General features: G+C 32.4%; 1 pseudogene; it reads left to right on the forward strand.

Annotated features, from left to right (window-relative positions):
* Nucleotides 1-392: 392 nt before the first annotated feature.
* The window catches only part of LOC149553036 (importin subunit beta-1 pseudogene), a 60,568-nt pseudogene continuing 35,283 nt past the window's right edge, over nt 393-25,677 (forward strand).

The raw sequence follows: 25,677 nt of genomic DNA on the forward strand, positions 1-25,677 counted from the left end.
CCAAGGTGGTGGCTAGATATCTGATGAACCCTAGATTGGTTTGAGAAGATGGTTTTGATAAGGAGTGAAAGAGAAATGATTAAGGTGTTCAAGGAGTACTTGTATCGTGGTAAGAAAGAGAGAGAAGAAAGAAAAAGAAAGAAGAAGGAAGAAGAAGCAATAAAGAAAGAAATAGAATGGATGAGACAATAGGATTTGAGAAGCCTAAGAAGCATTTTTGAAGAATAAGAAGAAGAAAGTTACAAGAATCTTAGAGAAGAGTTAGATAAGAGTATTGCAAAGTGGGAGAGGATAGCATTGTTTTGGAGCAAGCAATAGATGAAAATGAAGTTGTTGATGAAGACAAGGATCAAGTAGTGGTATGCATTCCATTGGAAGGGCATGGACAATAGATGAATGCTGGTGTAGAGAGTGAGAGTGAGAGTGAAAAACAAGAGGTTTTTGTTGAAACTTGTGAGGAAAAGGTTCTTGTGGATGAGGGAGAGTTGGTGACAGGTATGGTTGAAGAAATGATTTTCCCAGATGATGGAGATGTTGACAAAAATGATCAAGATGGAATGGACATAGTCCAAAGATTATAGGCTAAGGAGAAGACTATTAATGATAGGGATGAAGTATTTGTTGATCAATGTGATGCTCTAAAGATATATAAATAGGAAGAAGATCAGATTGTGTATCACGTAGATTGGTATTTTTATGTAGGTGATATACAATTGACAAACATGTATTTGTTCCAAGATTCAACAAAGATACCATGAAGGGCATTCCTTATAAAGTTTGGAATCAACATGTTGTGGGGAACAACATCAATTCAATCTTTCTTATGGTGGCAACATTACCTACATACAATTGGAGAACTTGGAAGAAGATCACAGCAATTCAATGGGACTTGAATTTTTTTGTCCCCGGGGATATGATGTAGGAGCATCAGGCAATTAATAATATTTTTAGACTATATGTTGTTATTATGCATTGTAATGTGGCTTAAAAAGTCATTTCATGTCTTTGGGGGTTTTGTAAGTTGAAATCATAGTAGTCTAAATAATCTAGATATAAATAAAGGGTTTATATTATCATATGGTTAGTAATTAACTGATTCGGTTTCGAGTATGTTGAAATAGGGGAAGTTGAAGGTTAGTTTTAGAAAATGGTTATTGGGAGTGGAAAAGTTATTTATCTCTGTAATGGGAAACTGAGAATAGAGAAAGGGGGAAGGAAGTCTTGATAAAGAGATAGAAGGATGTAATGAAAAGAGAATAATGAAAATGGTGATGGCATTTTCTAGGAACTATTTATCTATTACAGTATTTTCTATTTTGAATCGACATTGAAGAATCTATTTTGATCGATTCTTGATATCAAATTTTGTTGAAGTTGGATTAGATTTTAATAGAATGTTTTATAGTTTCATTGGGTTTAATTCATCTTACTATTGTGTACTCCACATCAGATTGGTATCAGAGCTCAGAAGATTTTGAGTGTGTAGATGGAAGGTTATCTACACTAGGTAGTATTGTGGTTGTTTTGTATTCTTGGTATGAAGTTTGTGGTTGCAGATTGGTACTAGTTTGCTCAACTACAGGGGGTGGACATGAAGGTCTACTAAAGGCCATAGGAGATGGTCTTGTGTATTGCCAATAGATTGGGGAGAGAGGCATGATGGACTCCCAGGTGAGGGACAAAGGTTGTGATGTAGCATGGAGGAGTGGATTGAGGAATGGGAAGCACCATGGAGGAAACTAGCATAACTCCATAGATGGGAGTTGGTTGATAGTGAAAAAGGAATTAGCAGAGGCGTCGATGCGAGTGACAAGGCACATATTTGTCTTTCACCTCATTTCTAGTGGGATATGAAAATATTTGAAGTCTGGCAGTATGGTGCAAGGGCACCACCTTATCCTTAGAATTCATATTATTGTAATGGGTCATCTATTAAGGTTTTTTTTAATAATGTTTTCATGTCACCTCTAAGAAGATTGAATTGGTTAAATTGCATTAAAACAAATCCAAAAGTAAAACAATTCTTATACTTTTCATAGCCAAATGAAAATGGGAATGTAACCAATATGAAGATAGTTGTAAAATGGTTTGTAAACCATTAAGATAGTCTTTAAAAGACATCTCATATTGTAATGGAGGGACCATAGAAGAGAATCGATAAGGGTGAAAAGATAGCAGTTTGATAGAGAGTGAGTGAATAGAAGGAAATGTAAATAGTTCTCTGGCAGTAGCCAGAGAGCCATCTATTTTGTAATCTACAAATAGTTATATGTAGTGAAAATATGTGTTATTTTTAATGGTGATTAAGTTTTCTTATCGATTCTTGTTAGGTTCCCTATGCTTTTGGTTTGGTATGGTGTGTTTTATCTTAAAGTTTATGGTTGCTCCTCATCAAAGTACTATGAAAAAGTAGAGGACTTCCTTATGATCATGGTCATGATAAGTGTAGAGAAGTTTTTTGTCCCTTTTAAGGGCATATCATTTTCTATGCTCTCAAACAACACTATTTCCTATTCAAATTCCCTTTTTATACCTAAACTATTGATGGAAATTATTTGAAAATTACTTTAACCTCTACTGTTTAAATAGTATTAAATAAAAGTAGAAGATGAAATATTATGCATATTTTTAAATTTTAACAAGCATAAATAGTATGTCAAGGCTTCATAAGCAACGAAGCAAATATATTATGCTTGTAGAACAATGCCTAAATTAATCATGATGACAGTGGTAGAAAAAATAGTTATAGCAGTCATAGAACACCTAAATTAATGTCTTTCAGAATTTCATATTTATAGCCAAAAATATTTATAAGTTGTGTTATTTTTATTGGTCACTATTTTTTGTGCAGAGAGCATTCGGTATTTATATTTTAAAGCCATATTTTGGTACATCATAGAGATTTTTGCATTAAGCCATAATTTTCAATAAATTCAATTTACAACTTAGTTTAAGGTTGGAGAATTAGAATTATTGGATAGGATAAGTTAGCAAAAGGCTTGTAAATCATACTTCGGGTAGAAGTGCAATAGCTTATTTCATTCATTTTCATGAAACTAATTTTAAATAGTATAAATTATTGTCTCTTCACACTAGTTTGATTAGTGGTTATTCACAAGCCTACATATTGCTATTGTGCTATGATACATTATATCATGTCTGCCAAATTTTGCAAAATTTGTACTGACTAATTTCTCGAAGTTGGATATCATGGCTTTATACCAAGTCCTTAATTTACTTTATCAAAGCCATCAATTGTTTTTATATATTAGCCTATTCAATCTGAATACTTACTTATTTTGTAGTGAGGGACTTCTATTTAAAATTAAACTTTATATGTTTAGCTAAACAATGCAAGAAGCTTACATTATAAAGCATTTACTATTTTCAATCCAAAAACATAAAATCCTTTGCCTAGTAGTCTGAGATATCCAATTATTAATGGAAGTTTGGATGTTCTTTAATTAAAATATTTTCATGTAATTTTAGTGTTTTTTAAGAATGTTTAATTAAGTTACAATTGAAACATTCTAAATACAATTCTATTTGAAAATTAGAAACTATGGATTAAAAAATAATAATTTAGAATGAAATAACCAAAAAAGGTTAAGTAGTTTTGAAGTTGAGTTTTTAATTTTTTAAATTAAAAATCTTTTTAAACAAAAAAACTATAAAAAAAACATAATGGAAATAGAAGTTTCAATTTTTAAAATATCACATTTTTACATTATAATTTAGTTATTTAGTAACTATTTTTGAGCCTTAATAGGAAGAACAATACCACTTAATATATAATTTTAAAAATTTATAATAGATACTTGTCTTTATAATTAAAAATAAAAAATAAAAAATATAATAAAAGAAGTTTACCTATTTAACAACATAATTGAAAATATTTAATTAGAAAGAATGGTTTTTCTTTTTTTAGTACACAAATAATCATTTCTATTGTATGATTTAGATATAATTAAAAAATAAATATAAATATTATATGACAGTAGATCTAATATTGTAATATGTTTCTAGACTTGATTGTGTTAAGATTTTTATCATCAATGTTTCGAATCACACTACGTGATCCATCATCAGGATGAAGAGCAAGAGAAGCAAAACATATTGTAATATTGTAATATGTTTCTGGATTCGATTGTGTTAAGATTTTTACCATCAACGTTTCAAATCACACTACATGATCCATCATCAGGATGAAGAGCAAGCTTCTCTTTCTCTTCATCCTAATGATGGATCATGTAGCGTGATTCGAAACATTGATGGTAAAAATCTTAACACAATATCTTGCTCTCCATCCTGATGATGGATCACATAGTGTGATTCGAAACGTTAATGGTAAAAATCTTAACACAATCGAATCCATAAACATATTACAATATAATGGATTGTAGAAATTTTTTCTCTTTAAGATTTAATAACAGAAAGACAACTTTGTCATTTTTTGCATTATTCTTTAAAGGGTACTAGCTCAATGGAAGAGCACTTGCTTTATAAGTAGGAGATGGTGGTTCAATTCCATTGTGCCCTAATATGACTAAATTAATGATTAAATAAACTACCAAATATACTGCCATATATACTACCCAAAAACTATCAAATATACTACCAAATCATTTACTAAATATAATACCAAATCAACTACCAAATATGCTACACAAAAAATATCAAATATACTACCAAACAAACTATCAAATAAACTACCAAAATTACCAAATAAACTACCATATAAACTACTAAGTAACAACAATAGATGAATAAATCAATGACCTAATCAATGATTAAAATAGTTTAGTCACAAATTTGGTCAAGAGATAAATGTCTCGCAATAAACTACCATTGGTCTCTTGATCAAAATTAGCCACTTATCTATAATTTTTAGTAGTTTATTTAGTAATATATTGTTGTTTTTGTACTAGTGTTGGGATTTCTTGGTGACTACTTTGGAGTTCATGGGAGGAGGCTCAGTAGTTGCTTTGGAGGGTGCTTGGACTAGTACTCAATCAAAGAAGGAGCAGTGGTTGGTCACTATTGGGCATAGTTTATGCTCAAGGAGCTTGGCATGCTTTATGGAGCTCGACATGCTCTAGGAGCTCGGTGTGCATAGTGGTGCTCCACAAGGCCTTGGAGTTCAGCATGGTCTTAGGAGCTTGGCATGGTCTTGGAGCTTGGTATTGTCTATGGTGCTCAGTTTTCTCTGCAAGCTCAGTGATGCTTATGAATTTACTAGTGCTTAGCTCAATTTTTATGACACTCAACTTGGTCTTAGTTTCTATTGGTGTCAAGTTGTCTATGAACCAACTTTTAGCATTTAATTTGTGTTATAGCTGACTTGTGGCTCAACATATATTTAATGTAAGGGATTTATTTTAGTTGTAATTGCTAGGCTGACTTGTGTCTTAGTTGGGTATAAGTAAGGGGTCTTGTAGAGTCTTTAGGAATTCATTCATTCAGAGGAGTGATTCTAGGGAGTAGTTGAAGAGTATTTTTTTCCAAAGTCTATGAACAAAGCATTGAGTGTGAGGCAGTTTACAGTAGGATTGTGATGATGATTCATCTAGGTTGGAGAAGGGGATAAAGTTTAGATGTGAATTTTGAAGAGCTAGGGTTGCAGCGTAGGAACTAGAGGATTTCTTAGTGGACCTGAGGGTACAAGTGTGGATTCTTCTTGGTGTTCTTATTCAGTTGTAGATCTAGACTAGCTTTGGTGTCTAGTAATTGGATCTTCTGAGATCTTGTAGAATTGGTATTGTAATAATTTTTTATATTTTTCCCTAACCCAAAAGACTTTACAGCCAGGCATATTTCATGTAATTAGTTATCTATGAATAAAGATTATTGATTTAGTATCAAATCTTACATTATTGTTGCTTTTTTGTATTGTTTCCACTGTGTGGTTGTTTGTTGGCAGCTAGGACATCTCCTTTGGGGATTCCCCTACCTTGCACCACATTAAAATGATAATTTCACTCATTTGGGTAAAATCTAGTAATAAGTGAATTAACTATGCCAAATATTTTTTAAATAGGGGCTAATTTACTCAAGCTTTAATGGTCATAAATGAATTAGGGAATCAGCCATAATATAGATTCATCAAGTCGTATCATTGAGTTGCCAACCATTGCAAAAACTGTAGTGTGAAGAAAAGATTTTAGAACTTTTTGACCTTGAGATTTTGCAAGGAATGAGGAGTCCAATAGATGAAGGTGATGCATAACTTGGTAGGTTTCCTCTTTATTCCTATCGAACAAGGACAAACAACTTCAGTTTCTATGTGAGATACAACTTCTAACATAAAAAATCTATCTCCAAGATACTACTTGGATTCCTAAATTAGGAATAACTTGGGGTTCATCCGCTCAACCCTCACATTCACAAGACCTTTCAATGCTCCAAAAACTCATTTTTAAAACTTTTATACCCACCTTACTCCTCATTCTTACATTCCTCAACCTCTATGAACAAACAAAATGTCAATCACTTGCTTTTTCTAGTTGTCATAACCCCACATTCTATTGGACACTATATGTATTTAAGGATCTAAAACTTGTATCAAACTATTGACCCTAATCTTCTCTAAATAATCTATTCATACTTAGCATTTAATAATATCAACACCATACCAAACCTCAACAACCTATCAATTCATCCATACACATTAGATTCATCAAAGGTAACTTCCTAATCAAACTAAAATAATTTTACCTTCTTGCTATCCACTTTGATAGACCCATACATAGAGGTCTATAATTTTTGAAACAGACAAAAATTTCTTAATTACATTAGTCTGAATTTTGGAGAACTTCATTATGAAGACCATATCCAAAATTTAGGTTAATCCAATGGTTGAATGTCGAGATATGGCCCCCGTATCAAGGATGTACTTTCCTGACACAATCCTTCCTTCAACATGACTAGTAAGCTATACACAAGCCCTATAGCCTACAAGACAATATGGTACATCCTTCCTTTATTATGTATTGTCCAAAACTTAGGCCTCATTGCATGTTAAACTATTAAAGATGTACATTTATTCATTTTGAATACCGTGAATGAGGGCTTACTACAATTAGAATAAAAATGACTATATCTTCCTCTAAAATGAACCAAATAAAACCATTCCAAAGAAAAACTAATTGTGATTCAATAAATTAACATATCCACTCAAGATTATTTAAAAACATTTGTCTTTATCCTACAAGAAGTTCATTAAACAATGACTATTATATAAAAAGTTTCATAGAACTGCAAAGAAAACTCTTCATTTAATTCAAAACTTCTTTACATCAACACATACACCCTTCATAGAGGGGTCTTTACATCCTATTAAAATGTCTTTTTGACTCTCAAAGACCAAACTCCTCCTTTCAATTTCCTTCAAACCGACTAAGAATCCAATAGTCCTTCTTTGTGAACAACCTAAACCTTACATCCTTAGGATTTTTAGACTATTCCAACTATTTATAAGCACTTCTCTAAGATAAGAAAAGTTTCTCCATTTTCATAATTGTCAAAAATTTATATAATTGGTGTTTTCTATAAAAAAATTAATTGACCAAGTTCATTATTTTCAAGAGAAACCTCAAAGTTTTCTCTTATTTCTATGTAGTCATAAGATGAGATGATTTGAGGTGGTTTTCTAAACTAACAAGAGAGTAGGATCAACTTGTCTTTTTGATAATTGGGTTAATAATCCCAAAGCAATTCTATAAGTTCTACCTAGAAACCATCTTTGTCTTAGAAACTAAGCTTGTGTTTTGGTTATTTTTATTTTTCAATTATATATAATGTATTCTCTTCTTTTTTTGATGTTCCATTAGTGTTGCATTTAATAGAATTTCAAAATGATATTGCATTTGATTTTAATGCTAGGATTCAATGTAGAGAGAGTCAAATACAAGAATATCAGCTTCGCTATGTGAGATGTAGGGATCAAGGGCAAGGTACTATTAATAAATTCATTCAACAATCAAATATGCTAATTGCATGTATTATTTCAATAAATATCCACTACTCCGCTTCCATAAATTATGTCAAAAAAATTGAGTTGAGTACTTCATATAGTTATTTGTTAGTGATAATGGAACACATAATTAGCTTAAAGCATTTTCAAGAAGTTTTGCATTTGTTTCAAATATCAATTTATATCATTATATTTCCTTCTTAAAGATTTGTTAAAATTTTATCTTCTTTGATGCAGGAGCACCTGGGTTGCATTGCTATCCTGCATGTTTTCATGTTTCTCTGTTGTTGTTAAGTTCATAGTGTTGATCAAGTTGCAATGCTAAGCATTTTTGAGTTCCTATTGGTTCCAAGTTCCTATTGGTGTTGAGTTCTAGTATATGTCGAGCATTGTTGAATGACAGTATTTTCCTTGGTCCTTCTTTGATCGAGTTGTCTATGTCTAGTTTCAATTTGGGATAACTTTGTGCATATTCAATTTGGTATTTGAATTTAATAATTTTTGCTAGTTGACTTGTGGTTGTGAATGCATTTAATGTAGGATTTAATTTCTATCTGTGGCCACACTAGTATTAAAGGAGGTCTAGGATTAATTTTTAGAAAAAAGTTACATTTAGAGAGAGGGATTGAATAGTTGGTCAGAAGAGTTAGAATGTGAAGATCATCATTGAAGGTCAAATATTGAATTGTTTTGATAGTCATAACCTAGAAGGCCTCATAGCTTGGCATGTATGTTGATAATTTGATGAATCAATAAGTATTTTTCTCTTTTATCTCCTTTGATTTTTGTTTTCCATGTTGTATTTCTATTATGTTTACTCTTGTGGGTGACTTTGGTAGTTAGTTGTACATTTGGCCCTAGTTTCCATCTACATCCCTACGTCAAGTGGTATCAAAGCTTGAGGTTCATTCTTGTGGAGATTGGATCATGTAGAAACCTAAATTGATTTGGTTGTAGGTTAAAAGTTTTGAGGATTTGACCTACAAGTTGCAGAGGTTTGTGATCTTGCAAGAACCTAATTATAAAAATGGTTCAAGGTAAAGGGAATGTTGATAATATTGTATTGGATACATTGAGACAAATTGTAGCCAGATTAGATTTTGTTGAGAAATCCTAGAGGAGAGGAGCACATCTTGATTATGTGAGTGATGATGAAGCAATAAAACCAAACCCTAAACCCCTAAAGAAGATCATGATGAGGCAAGATTGTTGGGAGTATTATCTAGGGCACATTCAAAGCTTGTTGTAGAAGTTGTTCCTTATGATGGTAAATTGGACACCAATGTTGTATTGGATTGGATATCTGATATGGAGAAGATTTTTTAGTATGAAAACACTCTTGATTATAGGAAGGTGAAAATTGCAGTTACTATGTTGAAGGGCCATGCCTCATTGTGGTGAGAGCATTTGCAAACTGATAGATAGAGGAGAGGAAAGGAGAAGATTAGGACTTGGCTGAAAATGGTGAACAAGGTAAAGAAAAATTCCTTCCTGCTAATTACCAAGTTAGCTTGTTGAGAAAGATGCAAAATTTGAAACAAAGGGACATGATTATGAAGGACTATATTGAGGAATTCTATAGATTGGACATCAGATCTAGACATGTGGATGATGATGTGGAGAAAATTGCAAGGTACCTAAATGGAGTGAGTTTTGGAATTCAAGATGAAATAAATTTTGTAAAATTTTAAAGTATGGAAGAAGCATATCAATATGTCTTGAAATCTTAGGAGATCTTGACAAAGAAGCACAAACAAAGACAAAGAGGTGGAGGTGGTACATTCTTGAGAGGTAGAGATAGATCTTATGGAGAATGTGGTAGATCTAATAGTTTTGTGCAAGATAAGGGAAATTTTGAATGGAAGAATGATGACAAAGGCAAGACCAAGTGGAAAGTTGGTATTTCTTACTAAGGAGGTACTAGTTCTTATCAAGGAAGAGTTAATTATTATTCTAGAGGTGGTTTTTGTGGTAATTGTTACAGATGTGGCAAAGAAGGGTATAAATCCTTTGAGTGTAGATCCTTTGAGAATGAACAATGTAACATAAACTTTATGGTTCAAGGAGACATTAAGGGTTCACCAAGTGGACTTGGGGCTACAAAAATCTAATGGTGAGAAGAACCTTATGTAAGTAGGGAAGTGATGAGGAACCTATTCTAAGAAGAAGATTTTTCAAGATCAGATGTAAGATGGCTAGAAAATGTTGTAAGGTGATCATTGACAATGGAAGTTCTACAAAATTGGAATCAGAAGAGCTAGTTACAAAGTTGCAATTGAAAAGGTTGAAGCATCCTAAACCCTATCATATTTCATGGATCAAAGATGAGCATAAGATATTGGTAAGTGAATAATACATTGTAAAGTTTAAGATTGGACATTATTTTGATGAATTTTTGTGTGATATTATGCCTATTGATTATTATTATATTTTCTTGGGTAGACCTTGGCAATATGATATATATGCTATACATGATGGGAGATTGAATATATATACTCTTTGGATGAATGGAAGAGAACAAGTATTATTGCCTTTGATTGAAAGTCTAGATGAGGTTAATTGTACTACTGTGAGAATTTGCATGGTTAATGGAAACCAATTTGAAAAAGAAGTGAAGAAGAATCAAGTCTACTTTTCCATAGTTCCTAGGAGGCCAAGTTGTACCAATAGCAATCTCATGATAGAAAATAGTGGTGATGGAGTAATAACTAGTGGAAGCTGAGTGACAATAGAAATTGGTAGAGGACAAGCACTAGCAAAAATTAAAAATTTGATGAATGAGTATAAAGATATTGTTGCAAAAGATATACCTAATGGTTTACCACTAGTAAGAATTATAGGTCATTGTATGGATATGCTTCCTGGAGCTAGTTTTCTTAATAAAGCACCATATATATTGACACCTACAGAGAATGAAGAACTTAAAAGAGGAGTGCATGAGTTATTGTAGAAAGGATTGATCAAATAAAATTTGAGTGCATGTGTTGTACATGTTGTATTAGCACCTAAGTAGAATAGAGAATGGAGAATGTGTACTAATTCCAAAGTTATTAACAAGATCATAGTGAAATATAGGTTTCCTATGCCGAGGATAGATGACATAATGGATTGTTTGAGTGGAGCAAAATATTTTACCAAGATTGATTGAAGAGTGGTTATCATCATATCATAATCAAAGAAGGTTGTGAATGTAAGACTGATTTCAAGACAAAAGATGGTTTGTATGAATGGTTGGTAATGCCTTTTGGTTTGACTAATGTACCTAGTACTTTCATGAGGTTGATGAATAAGGTTCTCAAGAGATTTTTGGGTCAGTTTGTGCTTATTTATTTGGATGATATTTTGATATTCAATAAGACTAAGGAGGAACACCATAAGCATGTTAGGCAAGTATTGCAAAGATTGGAAAAGGAGAATTTGATGATTAACTTGAAAAATTGTTCCTTTATGCAAGAGGAGATTGTCTATTTGGGATTTTTTATTTCAACTGATGGTTTGAGAATGGATCTTGACAAGGTTAAAGTAATTTTGGAATGTCCTACACCTTATAATGTGGGTGAGGTAAGATCATTTCATGGTATGGCTAGTTTTTATAGGAAGGTTATAAAGAATTTCAATTTTGTTTGTAATGTTGTGACTAAGATAATGAGGGGAGACAAAAAAGATTTTAAGTGGAGACACGGAGCTGATAAGCATTTTGAGACTTTGAAACAAAAGGTTGTTGAGTTACCTATATTAGCTTTGCCTAATTTCAATAAGGTATTTCAAGTTGAATATGATGCAAGTGGTAGTGCAATAGGAGTTGTGTTGACTCAAGAAGGTAAACTTGTTTCTTTCTTTAGTAAAAAGTTGAATGATGCTAGAAGGAAGTATTTTGTGTATGATCAAGAGTTTTATGCTATTGTTCAAGCCTCAAAGAAGTGGAGACATTATTTGATTCCTAAGGAATTTGTGTTGTATATTGATCATAAAACTTTACAGTATTTGGGAAGTCAACATAAATTGAATTAGAGACATAAAGTGGGTTGAATACTTGTAGGGTTTCACATTTGTGATTAAGCATAAGAGTTGAGTCACTAACCGAGTTGATGATGCATTGAGTAGAAGACATTCTTTGTTACCTTAGATGAAGGTTGAATTTCTTAGTTTTGATGAAATGAAAGAGTTGTACGATATTGACCCAAATTTTTCCTAAGGCGTGGAGAGAGTGTGGAGCACCTAGTTTGATAGAACCAATTAAATTTGATGAGTATTTTATTCAAGAAGGCATATTATTCAAAGGAATTTAGTTATGTGTCCTTAGAAGTTCTATGAGATTTAATTTGATTAAGGAAAAGAATTGTGGTGGATTGGCTAGACATTTTGGGATTGATAAGACATTGAGTTTGGTAAAGGATAAGTATTATTGGCCACAGATGTATAAGGATGTTCAAAATTTTGTAAAGAGTTGTGGAGTTTGTCAAGTTGCAAAAGGAGTAAGTCAGAATAATTTTTTGTATGCACCTATTTATGTTCCTAAGAAACCTTAGAGTGAAATTAGTATGGATTTTATTCTTAGATTAGCTAAGACAATAAAAGAGTATGATTCCATATTTGTTGTTGTAGATAGATTTTCTAAAATGGCACATTTCATACTATGTAAGAAGACATCAGATGTTAAGCATGTTGCTGAAATTGTCTTCAAAGAGATTGTTAGATTGCATGGATTACCAAGAAGTACTATTTCTGATAGAGATGGTAAGTTTGTTGGTTACTTTTGGAGGACTTTGTGGAAGAAGATGGGTACTGAGTTGAATTTTAGTTCTACATTGCATTTACAAATAGATGGATAGATAGAGGTTGTGATTAGAAGCTTGGGTAATTTGTTGAGATGTTTAGTTGGAGATAAACTATATAATTGGGAGCTGGTGTTGTCGCAAGCTGAATTTGCATATAATAATTTTATGAATAGGAGTATAGGGAAAATACCTTTTGAGATTGTTACTAGAATGCAAGCTAGAGGAATATTAGAGTTGAAGGATGTTGGTGGTGAAGAAAAGAGAAGTGATGCAGGGGAAGAATTTGTTAATTTTATGGATTCTTTGCATAAGGAAGTGAAGTTGAGGTTGGAACTAAGTAATTAGAAGTATAAAGAGAATGGTGATAATCCTAGAAGAAATCATGTTTTTGAAGTTGGTGATGAGGTGATGGCTCATTTGAAGAAAGGTAGATTTCCTATTGGAACATATAGTAAGCTGAAAATGAAGAAGTTTGGACCTTGTAAGATATTGAGGAAGTTTGATAGTGGCAATGCTTATGAAGTTGAGTTATCTAATAACATGGATATATCTCCTATATTCAATGTTTTTTATTTGTGTAAGTATCATGAATCAAATGATGAATTTATCGTATTAGATGATTATCCTAAGAAGTAGATTGAAGAGGTTGAATAGGAATTGGGTTAGAGAGTTGGTAAAAGCACAAGAGGAAAATATTACTATGAGTATTTGGTGAAATGGAGGAACATGCCAGTTGAAGATGCTACATGGATTTCCTAATCTGAGTTGGATTCAGCTTGGGTTGTGCTAATTCCATGATTTAGAAGAATCATTTCTTTCAACCCCAATTGTCTGATGCAAGAGCATCTTGGGTTGCATTGCTATCCTGCATATTTTCATGTTTCTTTGTTGTTGTCAAGTTCATAGTGTCTGTTGAGTTCTTTATGTTGACTGAGTTGTAGTGCCAAGCATTGTCAAGTACCTATTGTTGTTGATTTTCTATTGGTGTTAAGTTCCTGTTGGGGTCAAGTTCCTATATATGTCAAGCATTGTTGAGTGACAGTATTTTTCTTGGTCCTTCTTTGACTGAGTTGTCTATGTCTAGTTCCAGTTTGGGCTGATTTTGTGTGTATTCAATTTGGTATTTGTATTTAATAATTTTTGGTGGCCTACTTGTGGTTGTGCATACATTTAATGTACAATTTAATTTTTTTGATAGGTCAAACTATGGCCAAACTAGTATTTAAGGAGGTCTAGGATAGAGTTTTAGAAGAAAGTTGGAGTTAGAGAGAGGGATTGAATAGTTGTTCTGGAAGAGTAAGAATGTGAAGATCATCATTGAAGGTCAAATATTTAATTGAATTTTTGGCTGTAACCTGGAAGGCCTCACAGCCAGGCATGTATGTTGATAATTTGATGAATCAATAGGCATTTTTATTTTCTATCTCCTTTGGTTGTTTCCTTGTTGTGTTTTCGATGTGTTTACTCTTGTAGGTAGCTTTGGTAGCTAGGTGTACCTTTGTCCCTAGTTTCCATCTACCTCCCTATGTCATTCCTATACACTTCTTTCATGTTTTACACAAACTACATGAGTTTTGCAACTTGGAAATAACAATTACTTTTCTTGTTGCATAACTAAATGACCATATTCTACTCATTAGATATCAACAAATTAATTTTGGTGATGTTGATATAATTATTTTTATATTGTATAACACATCCAACCACTTTGGAGACACTACTTATAGGATAGTTAAGATCTATTTTTTTTGGTAGACAAAAATGATAGACCATGTAATTGAGGCAAGGGGTGGACTTAACAGGATGCTGAATGAGGTAAATGTATTTGGGATGCCTCTATCATATTTATAGGAAGTATGATGTGAAGAGATTATGATAAAGTAATGCCTCTTTACAAGCCTAGATGCCATATCACTTTGTCTCTTTTGCAAATGTATACTAGTACTAGGCATCTGATTATAACATTGTTTGGCTCCAATTTTGATTTACCATTGTTAGACTAAGGCTCCTAAGGTTAATATCAATCTTGATGTAGCGATGGTTATCCAAGTGGACAAGTTAGGAACTTTTTGTAGTTTACTTCTAGGTTCATTAAACTAGAAAATGTAAAATTATTCATATCATCAACAATGAATCTGATTAGAAGGCTTCCTACTTGGTATCATAAATTTTTGAAATGAATACCTCAAATTTTTAGCTACATTAAATTGCACTAGTGATCACCTAAAGAGATTTAACAATGAGTACAGTAGACAACTCCCAATAACTAAATATAGAACTTGAAGCATATACAACTAGATATTTGGAGAGGGTTAAATCTCTAACATATAATTGAATTATATAGAACTTGAAGCCCATACAACTCTTGAAAAGGGATTTTTTTTAGTGTAGAACCTATAATGGAACAATCATTATTTTGTCAATGATGTCAAACCTACTATCTACTAGTGAAAAAATTGCTTTTTGGTCTAAATGGTATCATTTGGTTGATTGATGAAGAGGATTTGAAAAGAGGAGATAACAAGAGAACCTCAAGAAAGGTTGAGTTATTTGGTGTATAAAAGAAGCACTAAGACCAAGACATTGATACTATAGTGTATTGTTTATCTACTTAAATTCTATAATGAAAGATTAATGAAGAAAAGACCAGAAGAAGATCAAGTAAGAAAAGTGTCTGTCAAGCCTAGCCGAGCAAAAAATCTTGCAAATCGAGCAGAAAATCAATAGGTGTTGAGAAAAGAAGATAAAAAGTACTAGAGATATGTAATTTGTAGGTGAGTTGTAAGTTTTTATTAGATCAAGTCCTATTGTTACTTTCTAACAACTGTACCAGTGTGGATAAAATCCTTTGGATTAAGGTTGACCTAACAGTCATTTGTAAATCCTTTAACTGGGTGACATTCTAATAGGGTTGGCCTTTCATTGGGCATCACTTCATAAGAGTGAAACTGGGTAGCATGTTACTATTGGTTTTTCCCAAATTGATTTTCCACATAAAATACTTGTGTGAAATTGTGTGAATGTTCTTATGGTATTTCATGTTTACATTTCTACAAAGTTATTTTGACCTATGACAGTAATCTACTAAGTTAAGGTATTGTATGATCTAATGGATGAATGCATGTTATGGTTTTATGTATATGGATCTGTTAAGCATTGAAAAGTTTTATTTGTACATCTAGACTTTGGATAACCAATTCACCCCCCTTTCAATTATTATAAAGAATTCCAACAAAAACTAGATATTTGGAGATGGTTAAATATCTATCAAGGAATTAAATTATATAGAACTTGAACCACATACAATGTTTTTTATTGGGAGAGGGTGTGGCTCATTGCTGAGTGTGAAGGAAGAGTGAGTTTCCTTTTTGAATATGGTTGAAGGTTTGCATTCATAGAAAGTTTATTATATCCTAGATGTAGCATAAAATATGAGCTTTATTAATAATTCAACACCCATTATAAAGGGTGATGCATATTTCCTAAGCGTTGAAACTCTATTTTTAGATTGGTATTTGTTACTAAAGAATCATTTTTAGTTTTCTAGTTGTAATGAAATAGTAGCACTTCGTATCATTTCTAGTTTCCTTATTGCAATTAATGGAGAGAATACTTGAAATTTAATATATTTACTTACTTTCATTGGACTTCCTACCTTATGAATTGATTTAGTTGGCATTTCCTTTCCATTATGGGGTAAGGAGTTATCTTGTGCCTTTGATTGATTGGTGACTTGAGGTGAACCTTGTTTCCAACTTGAATACTCTAGAAGAAAAGGAGCCTCATAGAAAGGCTCTAGTAATACAATGGTAGATTACTTTAGATGGGATTATTAAAAGCTAGATCAAAGGATGCTTTTAACAAACCCTTTCTTCACCTATTTTGGATGTGTGGTCTACATCTACACAAGTTATTGCAAAAATTATTGATATTGAAGTACCACAAGGTTATTGGCCACAATTCTTCAAAGTTTTATTTCTTAATAAGGGTATCCCAAATATAGAATTTCCTTCTTATCTCAAGAAGGCTATTTTGGAAACTAAGTTATGTATGTCAGGAGGTCACTTTGGATGTTCTTGCTAAGGATTAAATGAATTTTATTCTTACAACTATTGTGTAGGTGATGAACTCATCTGAGGATAATAATGATGTTAGGTATGTTTCTACTCAAGCATTGTCCAATACTTTGAACTTTTCTTAGACAAAATTTGGCAATAAAGTAGAGAGGAATTATATAATGGAGGTAGGTTGTGAATCAAATTTTTCTCCTAAATGGAGAATTTGACAAGCTTCATTTGAATTCTTAGTATATATGTCTTTAATATAATATGATAAGATAGATTGATTTATGTAGCATATATTTTCCATCACTACAGAGGCTGTCAAAATAGATGAAGAACCTGTTTCTCTCCAAGAAATTGAGTTCTAGAATTCTATCTATTATGATAAAATTGATATACAAAAAGACAATGGAGGGGACTTGAGACTCTAATTTTCCTTTATTTTATTTTATCAAGCATGCACTTCTAGCTCTTTTGCTAATTCTATTAGAGACACTCTTGAAACAAGAAGATGACCAAGATTAGGATGAAGGGGCGTGGAACTTGTCCATGGCTAGAGGAACTTTCTTGGGACCTATTGCAAAATCTATTGGGAAGCTAGATTGGAGAAGATGAGAGGAAACCATCTATACCTTTGGGTGAATTCTGGAAGGTTTGTTACTTGATAAATTGCCTCTTCTTGTGAATTCTGATCTTAAATTTATTTTGTCTACCATGAAAGATGAATATATTCATGTGAAAGATACACATACATGGACCCTTGGTAGAATATTTGAATTTCCACATGGTCCAATGATGGAGGTCCTCAAAATTATACACTCAAATTTCCAACATATTCTTGCAGTGCTGATTGATAGTCTTAAAATGTTCCAAACATTGTTGAGAAATTATGTGGTGCCTAATATTTTCTAGCCCATAGATATGAAATTGGGGAGGCAATCTCCTCTTCACTTTCTCTATTTGTGCAAAATATTATTTAGGCTCTTCTTAATATAGAAGATAAGGATAATGGAAGTGAATCAAGGCTAGAAGCCTTGACATATAAAACCTTAAATGAGGTTGTCATATGTTTTCAATAGAGGAAATCTCATGTATCATCATGAAACTTATTATAGAGATCATGTGAAAGCTCAATGAAATACTATAAACACAAAATCTGTCATCAGATGGAAAAAAAAGTAGAGTGAATTGCAAAGCAAGCTTAAACAAATAGAGGTGGATGATGGTAGAGATATACTTTTGACTGCATATGAAATAATATATAATCAACTAATAATATTGAACTACATTATTTGATAAGAGGTCTAAATATTTTTGACCCAAAGTCGTGAACTTGTAGTCTCAAATTGGGAACCTCACCTCAAGACATTTAACAATATGACTCCACTCGATTTTAAACTTAAAACTTGGTGGAAAGAAGAAAACCTCCATGTTTAAACCATGAAACTATTACAATAGCAACATATTGATTCTTCTTAAGGAATTTTACATTCTTTTCAAAAATATAAGTGTAAATAGGAAGACTACATATCTATTGTAATTTTGCATCTATCTAGTGTGACATAAATGGAAACCCTATCCAACATAGAGCTCCACTAAATACCATTGTTTTGATGTATCATGTTATCATTTGATGTAATATGCAAAAAAAAATGGTAAATTAGATGTTAGCATAGAAATGATGCATGATGTCAATGATTAATATATAAAGGCTCAATTTTTAGAGGAAAACATATACAATACTATTGACACATGCTGAAATTATTTTTCTCCCCATTATTCTCACTACACTAAACCTAGGGAATCTAATTCCACCATCATCTTGAGCTTTATGTCTTTTATGCATAGGTTGGGCTCCCACATTCCTATCCGATATAGATCATATTGATATCCTCATAGTTATGCTAGTGATGATTGTATGATCCTCTGATGTCCCTAATAAATATTGATGATAAAACTAGGACCTACTTATATAACCCTTGCAATTGTACCATGCATACTAGCTTTCAATTTAGGGTCCATTCTAGCTTAGTTTCAATATGAGTGTTGAGAGAGTCTTCTTTATCTTTCATGGACATGTCGGTCAATTGTGTTCATCTTTTTTATTCTTCTCAATCATGTCTTCATCTTATTTTTCTCTTTCATCTCATTACTCTCTTCTTCTCCTATCATCAAAAGGGATAATCATTTCATCCTATCTAATCCATCCTTTTAGACCCCTTATATACCCTTTTGACTTCTTTTTAACTTAATTTTTTATCACCTCCAATTTCTACAATAATTGTAACCATGCCTAATTTTGACATCCTAGATCTATTTTTGAGATAAAAATCAAAATCTAGGTTCATCTTGATGGTCAAAATCACATTTTAAAATTCTCCTTTCTTCTGCATAGTTAGCTGACCTTTTGAGACTTAATCTTTGAATCTTTTGAGGATATCATCATTTCTTCTTCCTACATCATTTTCATCTTTCTTATCATCATTTCTCTCTTATCATATTTCATTTCATTTCATCCTTTCTTCTCCTTTTGACCTAATTTTGATGCTTTATCTTTCTAGTCAAACTTAGTCACGCTAGGACATATCTTCATTAGTTGGTGGTCATCCTTTGGCCTTGATCTCTTATCTATCATCATGGACTATATCTTGTCTTGATTTGATCAAATCTATCTCATTTCTACATCTCCTCTATATTTCTATTCCAATCCTAAAGAGGCAAGAATACTTTATCAGTACTTTTTTCTAGTATGGATATCTATTTCTCAAGAATATATGATTGACCTTTCCATTTGTTCCTAAACTGGTTATTTCTCTAGGTAATATGCTTGACCTTTCCATTTTCTCTGGATCTATCTCCCTCGTCATGTTCTATCTTGTTGCTTACTGACTACATCTAGGATTAGTCATCTCTCTATGATTTGATCTTTAGAGTTAGATCCCTCTATCAACTATTGTCTTTCTATCTTAATTCCTTGACATAATGTGTTCCCAGATTGATCATACATTAGTAAAAGAGGGGCAAATGTAATCACCCAAAAAGGGGCATCTACACTATGAGCCCCTTTTCTAGCATTTTTCTTAGTTTATCTATCACTTATTCTTGATCAAATCATTGCTTTTCTATTATATTCAATTATAACCTATGGTTTGACCACCTTATCCTAAGTCTTTTATTTAACTAAAAGAACTTTCTCCCTTTTAATTAAATAAAATCCCCAAAATCCTACTTATCCTAAGTGTACATATGAAAAGCATTTGAATAGGTGAAAAATGGAGCTATAAAAATGCATCTAATATTTCCAATTATTCATTTGTATTTTTTATTTGAAATTGACTAAGTAATGTAAATATGGAAATGCTTGAAATTAGATAAGATACATTCCTCATGATGGAATTAATCTAGAAATACTTGCTTTCTGATGCATGTGTACAGTTTCAGGAAATTATGCAACCTATTCTAGATTAGAAATGTTGAGAAAGAGAAAATAAATAAAAAATTGTCTTTTTGAGGGTAGGTCAACCTTGACCTAGATAACGGGGCACAATCTTACCCCAAAAAGTTGACCTTGATCTGCACTACTCTAAAAGAAATTCTATTCATAGATCCCAAAAGTTTGGTGAAAAGGGTACTCAAATCTACATTGATATTTGTTGTCATGTTCTTGTACTTGCAAGAAAATGGTTTTTTTGTTTGGATGAGGGGTTTGCCTTGGTCAAACCCTAGTTTGGAATCAACCTTGATAATGGAATTGAAATAGAGAATGCTAGCAAGCAATAGTAGTAAATCTAATAATGAAGCTATGATATTCAATAGATATGCTATTGTATTTAAAATGTAAAAAATTATGTTGATATGAATGCTTGAACATAACATTAGCAAATTTAAATGAAAACCTCCATGATTGTATGCTTGGAATCCACCTTGAGAGAAGAATGAATGGATCTTGAAGATGAATAAACAATCTTGAAGGAAGATCACACCACCATGATGGTTAGATCTAGGATTTTGAATGATGAATCTTGAATGCTTGAACCAAATCCTTTCAAAGGCTTGAATGCTTGAATCCTTGATATTCAATAGAGAACTTGAATAGAGACAATGGCTTGGATACTTCCTTGAAAATGCTTGATGGAATGCTTGCTTGATTGTAAAAATAATGGATCGTCTAATATCTCTTAATGAAAAAATGAGAGGAGGAGGCTTCCTTATATAGTGATCTATAGCATAAACATTTAGAGATGTCGATGTTGGAGAATTAAATCCCAGTTAACCTTAACCCTTAGAAATGTGTTAGAAATAGATAATATTGAGAGGGGGGTGAATCAATATATAAAAAACTTTTTTCCACAACTAAATATTATTAATTACTTTATATCTTGCATTTGAAAGTAAACCAACAATGTTGAATAGCAAATATAACCAACCACATAGAGAACTCATAACACCATTATTTATTAACTAGGGAAACCTTCGCCAAGGGAAAACCTTGATGGAGATAATACCCACTAGATGATTCACTAAACAATAGGATCCAATTAAGGATATTGACCCTTTAGGAGTCTATGAAGTACATATAGTGTCTCGAGTCCTTGTTAGAGGACTGGGCCTTATTAGAAGCTTCAACCCTATTAGGAGTTGGTAGAACAATTACAATGTATGAAACAAGAGCCCACTTACTTAACATGCAATTATACAATTCAGTTTCTTCACAAAATAGATATACATACAGTACTTTATTTGCTTCTATAACTCACACTTTCTCTGATCTTACATTAGATTTTGCATCACATAAGACTCGCAGACAATTCTCACATTAGTTCGCATGTCACATCTAATCATGTAACTTTTACAATATTTGTGCATCACACATATTCACTACATAACTCACACACATTCACTACATAACTCACACATATTCACTGTGCAACTCACAGACATTCACTGTGCAACTCATACTTTATATGTGCAACATAAGATCTTTACTTATATCTTGCACATTCACAAATTGTTGCTTAGTCAACTTCCATTTATTCACACACTTGGCATAATATAAAATGATATCCACATAGTTGGCTTAACATGACTTGGTAATTATTTTGAAACCAAAATAATTTGTAAAGTCATACAACTCTATTTTCTGCTATGCTCTATTCTATACTATTAAATACTAGCATAGTTAAACTTACTATAACGTGTGTCATACTGACCATACACACATTTGCACTGGTACACATAAATGTCATGATGTCGCAAGCCTTTTGTCAACTACACATAATCCAACTCTCTATGCATCATCTATACTATTAAGATCTATTCATTGTTCTACTGCAAACTATCTAATACTTAGACAATTTTCTATCTCTGAATGCATAAATGAAATGTTTAATATATGTTGCCATAAATGATGACCATCAAGACATGTAACTAACCATATTACCAAAAATCTCCTCCTTTTGCATTAATGGAAACATTTGGGAAAATTTTCTAAGTCTCAAAATGATGTCATAAATAATAAAAACAAATAAAATAACTACACTAAAATTCCCTTCAAAACATAACAATTGTATTCATGTTTTGATGGATCATTACATTCCTTATCACTCTTTTAGATACATTGATACATACATAAGATCCCCCTTACATATATGTTTACATTTTTACAATATACAATTTTCCTCTACCTAATAACATAATACTCCCCCTTTGATATCAATGGCAAAGGTGTCAAAAACTATATCACAAAAACTTGTTACCTATTGTTGATCAGCTCGTCATTCTGGATATGCAATCTGCAAAATCAATCTTTAGTTTGTCAAAGTCCTTCCAATTTCCTTTGATTGTCTTTGATATACTGATGAGTGCACAAATTGCATAAGATTCCACTTCAACTATGCTCAGGTTAGTATAGGCAAATTTTTCATAGGAATTCTTCACTGAAAGACATTCCTCCAATTGCCTCTGCAAAATTACAACCTTGGGTATTAGATATTCTCTAAGAAAAGAGAATCTTCTCAATACCTTCTCCTTTTCAAAATTAATGCTTCTAATAGCATTGTGGATCTTCTCAATCTCTTTCTCAAAATCTTTAATTCTGATATTTCGTTGCTACAATCTTGTAGTGATTGACTGAAGCTCACTCATAAGGCCTTTGATCTTTGCAACAAAATTAGATAAGTAAGTTTAAGACATTGCACACTATCCAGACAACTTCTTACCTTCAGTAATATACTTTCTGAGTTCCTTGATGTTTCCATCAAGTTCCTTCAAATTATTGTGCACATTGGTGCACACTATATTGAATAGGGTTACATCATAATTATTCTATGCTTGCATTGTTGCTACTTCAGCTAAGGTTGTGAATTCCCCATCAAAGGTCCTCACCAACTCTTTTCCCTTGGCTTGCAAGTCTAGATTTAGTTGTGGAAACTATCTTATGCATGCACTCAAATACTTCATCAAGGGTCTTCTCCAAAGACTTTACAGATTTGTTTCTCTCAAACAATTTTATCAAAGTTCCCATTAGCTCTTTCTGATCTCCATCATCAAATGGAATAGGTATTATTGTTGATGTTTGAGTTTCTAATACTACTAAAGATATAGTACTTTTCTCTTCTATACCTCTACCTTCTTCTTTTCCTCAGCCTCTTTCTTCTTCTTCTCATCTTCTTCTATCTTTTTCTTTGCCTCTTCTTCTTACTTTTCCTTCTCCTCTTCTTCTTCCTTCTTCTTCTTTTCTTCTTCTTCTTTCCTCTTCTTTTCTTCTGCTTCTTTTCTTTTCTTTTCTTCATGTTCCTTTATCTTCTTTTCTTCTTATTTTTCATCATCAAAACTAATATAGACAGTGATATTGCCAACAATATTTTCTCCATACCTATAAATGGATTTTCCTTTGTATCCACAATTATGTGTGTACTATCCACTTCCATGGATTCAGTACCCATAACAATGTGAGGTAGAGATAGTGCTTGATGTGTCTCTTCTACCTCTTACTCTTCACTAGAAGGTGTGTCTACCTATAGATATACTGAACTATGTGCCTTTACTTGTGTGCTCCCCTTAGGTACTAAGGACATATATTTCACTATAGGCTCCTATATTTCTTGCCTTACCTCCTCATAATTGCCCCCCATCAGAAGAATTTATCTTCTTGTGTTCCTCAACAAGGGCTCAATACCCTTCAAAAAAAATTCAAATTCCTCTTTTGATCCAACATCACATAACTTATTTATGGATGTGATCCTCATATTCAAATCTTCTTCTACTACTCTTCTCTTCCTATTGATCAACCTATTGTATAGCTTTGAAGGAATTTTATTCTAAATGCTATCAAATCTCGTATTCCTCATAATCATGTTTCTTCTTATGCCATTCTCTAATTGCCTCCTATCCATACTGCTATACATGTTATAAAATTTATTCAACTGAACAAAATTGTCATCATTTATAATCTGCATGTTTAGATTCTCTACCTTTGGTTTCTATGATTTCTTTCATGTGGTTGTCTTGGCTTCCTACACATCTTGCTCAACAATTTTATCTTCATCATTATCATTTGATCTTTCAAAATTGCTCACTTGCATGGTTTTCCTCCTTTTTCTAGGCCCGTTGTTGATCTTCTTTACTCTTTTCTTCACTTGAGGTGTAGATTCTTGCTTAACCTTCACTAATCTCCTTGACTTCCTTTGCATAGTAGGTGCTTCCACCTCTAACTTACTTCTTTCTTTCTCATAGATTTCTCTTATAGGTTTCACTTGCACAACTAACACATATGGTGCAATGGGAGCTTGTGCACATGGATGTGCCACCATTACACCTTTTAAAGGTCTTGCCATTACAAGAGGTGTTGTTGCCAACACTTCTATTTTCCCACTAGCCTTCATCTCCAACGCAATTCCCTTCAGCTTATTGAATTATTGTCTGGTCATACCATATTCCTTGAGTATGGAATCTATCTCATTTTCTACTTTCTTCTTGATTTATTTTCTATAGAGCTCAGACCCTACAATCCTTAACCTTCCATCATATGTTCCCTAACTAGGACATTCTGCTCAAATTCAAGTATGATTTATGCATACGCTTCAATTAGTTTGGTACTCATCTCATATCCCATAGGCTCAATGAACTTCACTCTAGGTATCACTACTTCCATGCATGTTTTATTAGTCTCCACCATGAAGCAAAAATCATCCTTATATTTCTGTACCATAGAGGGAGGTATCCTATACCTCAATTTCATCTTAGACTAAAAATTCTTCATTATCCTGTCAATATCAATGTCTCTAACATTCTCAAGTTTAGATCTATAGCTTTGAGTTACAATCTTCATTGTGCACTCACTGCTATCCCAATTTATCACTCTACGAAACTTCTTAGCAACATAGAAGAACAAATGACTCAATAGGGACTGAAATCTAAATATTGTACTCTTTATTTTCTTTATCTTTACAATATTTTCCAATAGTTTAACTCTAACAATGTCACATAAATTTACCTTTCTCCTTTCAATGGCCATCACATATGTTGTATGAAGGAATCTAGCTAGTATAGAGTTTATCCTTGATCCATGGTTCAACTTGTACCCTAAGATTTTGGTCAATAATTTGACTCCTTTATCCTAAATAGGATCAACCCTCATATTTCTTCCATCAAACTTGGTTTTCAGGTTTGTCTCCACTATTTTCTAGATGCTTTTCTCATTAATAGGATTACAACCTTCAGATGAAGGATACTCCCCTTAATACCATGAACTTATAATATAAATAAAGAAACAATAGCAAATGTGAGAACAAAATATGGACTTCTTATTTGTGCTACAAATATAGAATTACATAATTCACAAGTATAATATGCTAACCCACATGGG

This window comes from Cupressus sempervirens, chromosome 6, assembly GCF_028749045.1.
Source record: "Cupressus sempervirens isolate cs-2001-9-10 chromosome 6, ASM2874904v1, whole genome shotgun sequence".
Taxonomy (NCBI): Eukaryota; Viridiplantae; Streptophyta; class Pinopsida; order Cupressales; family Cupressaceae; genus Cupressus; species Cupressus sempervirens.